The 6,823-nt window shown below is 40.8% G+C and overlaps 1 long non-coding RNA gene across 1 annotated transcript; it reads right to left on the bottom strand.

Annotated features, from left to right (window-relative positions):
- Nucleotides 1–4,216: 4,216 nt before the first annotated feature.
- Nucleotides 4,217–5,244, bottom strand: LOC114157438 (uncharacterized). Its single transcript, XR_003598156.1, has 2 exons — nt 4,913–5,244; nt 4,217–4,595 (listed from the first exon to the last, which is right to left on the bottom strand). It is a non-coding gene; the product is annotated as an uncharacterized LOC114157438 (long non-coding RNA).
- Nucleotides 5,245–6,823: the final 1,579 nt, after the last annotated feature.

Genomic DNA, 6,823 nt, shown 5'->3' with positions numbered 1-6,823 from the left:
TTAAAGGGTTATTGTCCGTCACAACAGTAAACTTGGCACCATAGAGATAATCGAAAAACTTGTCCGTTACTGCCCATTTTAGGGCAAGGAACTCCAGTTTATGTGTTGGGTATCTTTTTTCACAGTTGGACAGACCCCGGCTTGCAAAAGCTATTACTCTCAGATGCCCATCTTGCTCTTGGTAAAGAGCTGCACCAAGTCCATGAATGCTTGCATCCGTATGAAGGATGTAGGGCTGTTTAGCATCTGCAAAGCCTAAAACTGGAGCTGTTGTCAGTTTGTGTATCAGAGTGTTGAAGGATTCGTCACAGTTGGCAGTCCACTTATCAGCAAAAGGTCTCCTTGGATCTATAATAGAGCTGTGCTTTGTTCCTGCTCTGTTAGGCCTTCTGGGGGGGTAACAACCTGCAGTGAGATCATTTAAGGGCCTTGCGATTTTAGAGTAGTCCTTAATGAACCTCCTGTAATAGCCTGCAAACCCTAAAAATGATTTGAGCTCTTTTATGTTTCTGGGTTTTGGCCAGGTGGTGAGGGCAGCTATTTTTTCAGGGTCAGTCTCCACGCCTTTCTCTGAGACAATGTGACCGAGATATTTAACAGACTTCCTGAAAAAATGGCACTTGTCCGGGGAAAGTTTGAGTCCAAATTCTCTGAGTTTTGACAGGACACGCATGAGGCGCTCCTCATGCTCCTCCAATGAACTTGAGAACACAATGAGGTCGTCCAGAAAGACTAGGACCTCTTTGAGGTTGAGACTTCCCATGCACTTTTCCATAACACGTTGAAATGTGCTAGGCGCATTGGTGACTCCCTGGGGCATTCTATTAAACTCCCAAAATCCCACAGGAGTAACAAATGCTGTCTTATGTTTGTCACTTTCCTCAACCTCAACTTGATAATATCCAGACTTTAAGTCCATAACAGAAAACCATTTTGAGCCTGTTAAGGCTGAAAAAGCTTCTTCAATGTTTGGTAGGGCGTATGCATCTTTGATGGTTTGATTGTTTAATTTTCTGTAATCGACGCATAACCTAATGGCCCCGTTTTTCTTTTTAACCACCACAATCGGTGATGCGAATGGACTCTCAGATTCACGAATAACGTTAGCCTCACAAAGTTCTTTTAAATGCTGTCTGACAGCTTCATAGTCCGAGGGGTGTATAGGTCTGGGTCGTTGTTTGAATGGAGTTGCATCCGAAAGTCGAATGTGATGCTTCACAGCAGTTGTGTGTCCATAATCCAAATCATGCATGGCAAAAACATCTGACATTGAGTTGAGCTTTTCCATAATTCTCTGCCTCCATTCTTCGGAGAGAGGAGTATCAGTTAAGTCAAACTTAAGTGGGCTGTCTGTAGTGGTTTTGATGTTATCAAACTCAGCAACAGACTTTGGAGACTGAGAGCTAGTCCTTGTGTTACTACTCAAGCCTGAAGCTAAAGAGCACACTGACAAGGGGGCATATAGTTCAGCCACTGTTTGACCAGCAGGGATTCTGATTGTATGAGCACTCTCGTTCTTGACCAGAATAGGAAGCTTAAAAGAAGCCTTTGAGGGAGCTGTCATAATGTAGTTGCAAAATAGGAAACCCCCAGGCAAGCATGATGCTGTGGATTCTACTAGCAGAGGACTACCTGGGTTTATATCAACATGTCTGGCATAGCCTGTCAATACAGCTTTTTCACCAGCTGGTACTGCGACACATTTTCTGCTCAACAGCTTAACTTTTCCTGTTTTACCACTTCTCTTATCAACTTTGATTCTGTTGAACATGGTTTGGATCACTGGAATGCTGTCACAATGTCTGACACTTGTGTCTGACTCTTTGTAGGATGTGAATGTCTCATAAAGCACATCCAAAACATTTGTCCCAATGAGAACTGGAATCTCTTGGTTTGATCTGCAGTCTGGTACAATGAGTGCTAGGGTATTCACTTCCTCAGGTCTCCCAGTAATCTCTTTTGGAAAACACAAATTGAGTTCTATGTAACCCAAGTAGGGTACTTGCTGACCCCCTGCGCCCTCTATGTCAAGCAATTTGGCCACAGACTGAATCGGGCGTGCAGGTAGGTGTAGTTTGTGAAATGTCTCTGATACTGTGGTTACCTGGGAGCCAGAATCTAGAAGACACACGCTGTGAACCCCATCAATAGTCAAGCTAGCAGTACGTTTTGACCCAACCAGAGCACTCAAAAGAGCCTCCTCCGATAATGCTGAACAGGAGTTGGTAATGTCATCTATTTGTTCCAGTCTTTTGTTCTTTTGGTTATCTTGTGCTAGCTTTGGACTTTGCTCCGAATTGGGACTAAACTCTGGTAAGGTCTCAGTGCGTCCCCCTACTGAAACCCTGTCCAGTTTAAAGCTGGGGCATATTTAGCTTGCCACTCTTGCTGTTTCGTCTTTAATTCTTTGTTCTTTTTATCAACAAGGTCTTTGTTTGGAGCATTGATGCACTCTCGGGCAATGTGGTTATTTTCACCACATTTAAAACAAAACCACGCTTTTGGAGCTGATCTGTGTACAGGTTGATGTGCTTGCAGTTCTGTAAAATGTGGTGGTTGAGGTTCTGAAGCACTGGCATGTTTCTGTTCGTGTTTCTTTCGTCTTTGGGCTCTTTTTTCAGTTAGCTGTAGTTTAAGTTCAGCCACTTGTTTCCTTAAATTCTCAGTCTCTGTTATATATTTCTGCATTAAATCTGTGTCTTGATTAGTTGTGGGGGTGGGATCTGGAATGCCATGAAACTGGGCAAGAGGTTTTGCTTTAAACCCTCCAAGGTGACGTTGCATTCTGTCTACTTTTAGAGATCTTCTTTCTTCTTCAGTTCTTAATTCAAGAAGCAGCTCTGAAAAATTTGGGGCAGGATCGTTTCTCAGTTTCTGTTGCAGGGTCAACAGTAAAGTCTGGTCCCAGCAACCACGCACAAACTGTTTGTAAAGTTGTCTATTAGCATTGGCCTCACTTACACCACCCCGTCTGATCGCAGTGCTGAGAAGTGTCTGCAGTCTCTGAATGTATTCAGATGCTTTCTCACCTGCGTCCTGATGAGTACTGAGGAACCTGGCAAAGATCTCCTCCCCGTCGTCAACAAGGCCATAGGCTGACTGGAGGAGTTTTACATAGTCTTGAGGAGGTGACTGAGAGCCTAGTTGTTTTACAATGTCTGCTGCGGGCGACAGTAAGCTCTCCAGAATCAGTCGTCGCTGCACATCCATTGTATAGCCATCCTGAAACATAAGTTCAACATGTAAACACCATGTTTCAAAATCCACTTCACCAGGCGGTTTAGGAACTCTGCCTGAGAAGGAACGCAGTCTCTTGGAGCCTGGAGCTGTCATAGCTTCACTCTTAATGACATGCTCCACTATTATTCGTTGCACATCTGGTGGGTTTAGTATGTCAGAGTCTAGGGTTGTGGCAGTGCCCTTGGCTTGCTCCTTTGGTCGTACTGCCTGTCCCTTTCTTGTCCTCTTAAGCTTCTCTGTTCCACCTTGTGATTTGGAGACAGATTTTAATGGCTTACTGGGTGGAGGTTGTGATTTTTGAGGACTGAATATAACAGATGATCCACTGCTGTCTGATTCACTTCCAGTACTATCTGAGCTACCCCGTTCATTCTGCACAGTTTTAAAGGAACATGTGGCTTCAGGGTTTTCATCAATGGCTGACTGTGATTGTGTGGGAGTAGTTAAAACCTCAACTCTGTCCAAACACCATTTTGAGACTGGGTTCTTAGGAGACTGTATCACAGAGGGGAAACTGATGAGCTTTAGCGACTCTTCTGAGTCAAACTCAACAATCACTTGAAAGTCTTTGAGTCTCACTATTTTACTGACACTACCATATAATGATACAGCCTCTACAATGTCTTCATCTGTGTCATCATCAAGTATGCCCTTCAAAAGGATTGATTTTCTGTCATTTACACCATGCTCGCTACCAATGTCAGCAACAGAAGCCATATTTTGTCTGGTTATTATCAGACAATATTTGATCACACTGTTATTTGATCAGTATGATCAAATAACAGTGTGATCACTAATCAATTATTTATATTGGTTGTTTATAGCCTAAAATCCTCCTGGCTGGCTCGCCACTTATGTAACCAACTAGTGTAACTTACGAATAGATAAGTTGAGAAACTTAGATTTCAATGTTGAAGTTACAGTTAGTCTATCTTTCTAAGTTCAAAAAGGAGGATAATAAGCACAAACAACCATATTATCAAGAATGAACAGATTATTTAATACAACTTGAAACAGAATATTACGGTACAGTTTTTTTTGTTCCAACATAAAGTGTCCACCTTTTTTATCAGGCAGTGTATTTTCTTTTGGTTCAGATTCCTTATAATTCAGTTCGTCCTTTGGAAGTTTTGTTTTCTTAGTTCAGTAATTTAAGTCAGTCAGTCAAGTCTTTGTTAAAAGGTCATGTGTTTCTTTGGATCCAAAATCTTATCTTATCCAGTGCAAAGTAGGCAGCGGATCCAGCAGTCCCAGGTCTTGGGTTGAAACCTGGAGCTCAGCAATCCAATCCAGGCCTGCGATGCTATGCAGCTGGACAGTCTTCAAAGTTGAATGGGGTTCTAAAAAAAACCAACCTGCATATATATAGAACTTAATTAACTATTAAGTTTCAAAAGTATGCAGGAAGCAATAAATTCCATTTATCACAAAAATAATATTCAACTAATGGCAAGCTTGCAAAACAAACGTATCACACTGTATCCAACCTCTTAGTTTGTACATAACAAAAATGCAATACAGTGAAAATCATCATTTTAATCTCACACGTTTCTCCGATTGGTTTTATTTACGTTTCTCTGTTCTTCCTTGTTGGAATATATGAGCAGTAATGCCTATGACGCCAGTTAGCATTAGCTTAATTTCGGTTGCAAAAACACGTTACAACACTCACCAGAGAAAATCACAGTAAAAATGTGTTTTACTGCCAGGGATCAGGTCACGGATCTTCTTTTCTCTTAACCGTTACCGGAATTAATCAAGAATTTATCTTATAGCATGCGGTAATTCGCACAACGTGCTACAGCCAGCTACGGTTTTCTTCTTCTTCTAATAGTTTCCTGCTGTCTAAACCAGAGTGTAACTCACAAGCCACCTGCTGGCGGTTTCTGGTATGACAAGAAAACTCAAAATGAAAATATAACTAAATTGCTGGGAACATTAAATAACAAAACAAAATCCTACAGAAATAAAATACCACTAACAGTACCACACATATACATGTGGGTTACAATCCGTTTAATAATGAGAAGCTACTTTGAGAAACGCGATCTAGCTAATTATTTCATTTTGGGAGCTACTGCCCTAACATATACTCTTTATGGGAAAGCAGATGATGATTAGTGCTGCTAAAGAGCCTGAGTAAGGTGCATGTCACGAACAGCAATAACGAGGTGAAGCTGGCGAGGGTGATAAAAATGCAGTAACTATAAATTAGTGCACCTCACATCGATGCACTTGTATGTGGAGATCCTTTAAGGACTACAGGAAAAAAATTCAACATCAGAGCTCCTCTTTTACTTTGAAGATACATCCAGCCATATAGTGTTACTGAGACTGAGGCTTCCATGTTGTTTTAATCATTTTTTTATTACCTCCCCCACGACTCCACAGACCAGAGGAACAATATTTTCACCACATCTGACCTAACGATCATAAGCGATGCAGGCGCTAGTTTGAACCAGCATTTGAATTTTTAGTAAATCATTAAACAAGAAGTCATAAAAGAGACTAAACCAACTTTATGCTTTATTGTACATGATATAGAAAAGGCACGTTGAGTTACCATATGAATGTTAATCACACCTGCAGCCTGACAGGCTTTATTGCTTTGCTCTACGCCTCAGCATTTTCATCCATTGGAAGTTTTAATAAAGTTTTTTTTTTAAATTGTGTTAGAAATGGCAGACAAGGCCTGTTTGTGAAAAGTGGTTAAATATGTTTGTTCAACTGAGTAATATTATTTCTTTCCTTTGCTTTGTCTTGTCACGTTGAAGCAAACCAATCGCATTCAGTTGCACTTTGTTAGTAGTAGTAATAATAGTAAGTTTATTTGTAAAGCTCTTTAAAATAACCACTAGATTAGCCAAAATGTCTTACGGTGGCTAAAGTGAAATAAAACATATAAAACACAAGGAGTAAAACAGGATAAAGGGCAAGAGAGAGAAGAATGAAGTAAAACTATAATAACAAAATATGTCACACTAATGAGTATTAACAGACATTTTGAACGTCTTTATTTGAAGATGCCCAGGTTGAAGTCAGACCAGGAAGACAATGTGGAAGAAAAGTCCAACAAATTCCAAAGCATTAGTGGCTTATTCTCTTGCAGTAGCTTTGTCATAAATAGTGAGCTGGACGTTACCCAGAGGGCAAACATGAAAAACCAAAGGGTTTTTTTCTTTGTTTTTCAGGACCCATAAGAAGGTCCTCTGGGTTACTTTTATGCTAACATGACCAGATTTTCCTCCCCTGGCTACAGTTAGGACTCACTGCTGCAGCCTGAGCAGCTGTTAGCACTAGCACACTGAAGAGAGAGGGAGAGAGAAAGAGAAAGAGAGAGAGAAAGTTCAGTTTTGACAACTGATAACTAGTAAATAACAAGGTACAGGTACCAGACTTGAGATATTTAACAGAACAAACAGTGTTCAATGAAAGCCTCAAAAACTTTGAGAAAACCTATGAGGAAGATCAGAGGAAGACAAAACAGTAACTCGTTAACCTTTAGAAGCTTCAAGTGTAAAGTTCAAGACCAGTTCTGACGCCGAGGAAGTTATTAACATGGTGTTCTGACTGGACTTTGATT

The sequence above is a fragment of the Xiphophorus couchianus genome, chromosome 14 (assembly GCF_001444195.1).
Source record: "Xiphophorus couchianus chromosome 14, X_couchianus-1.0, whole genome shotgun sequence".
NCBI classification, from domain to species: Eukaryota; Metazoa; Chordata; class Actinopteri; order Cyprinodontiformes; family Poeciliidae; genus Xiphophorus; species Xiphophorus couchianus.
This window is presented reverse-complemented; position numbering and strand designations above follow the sequence as displayed.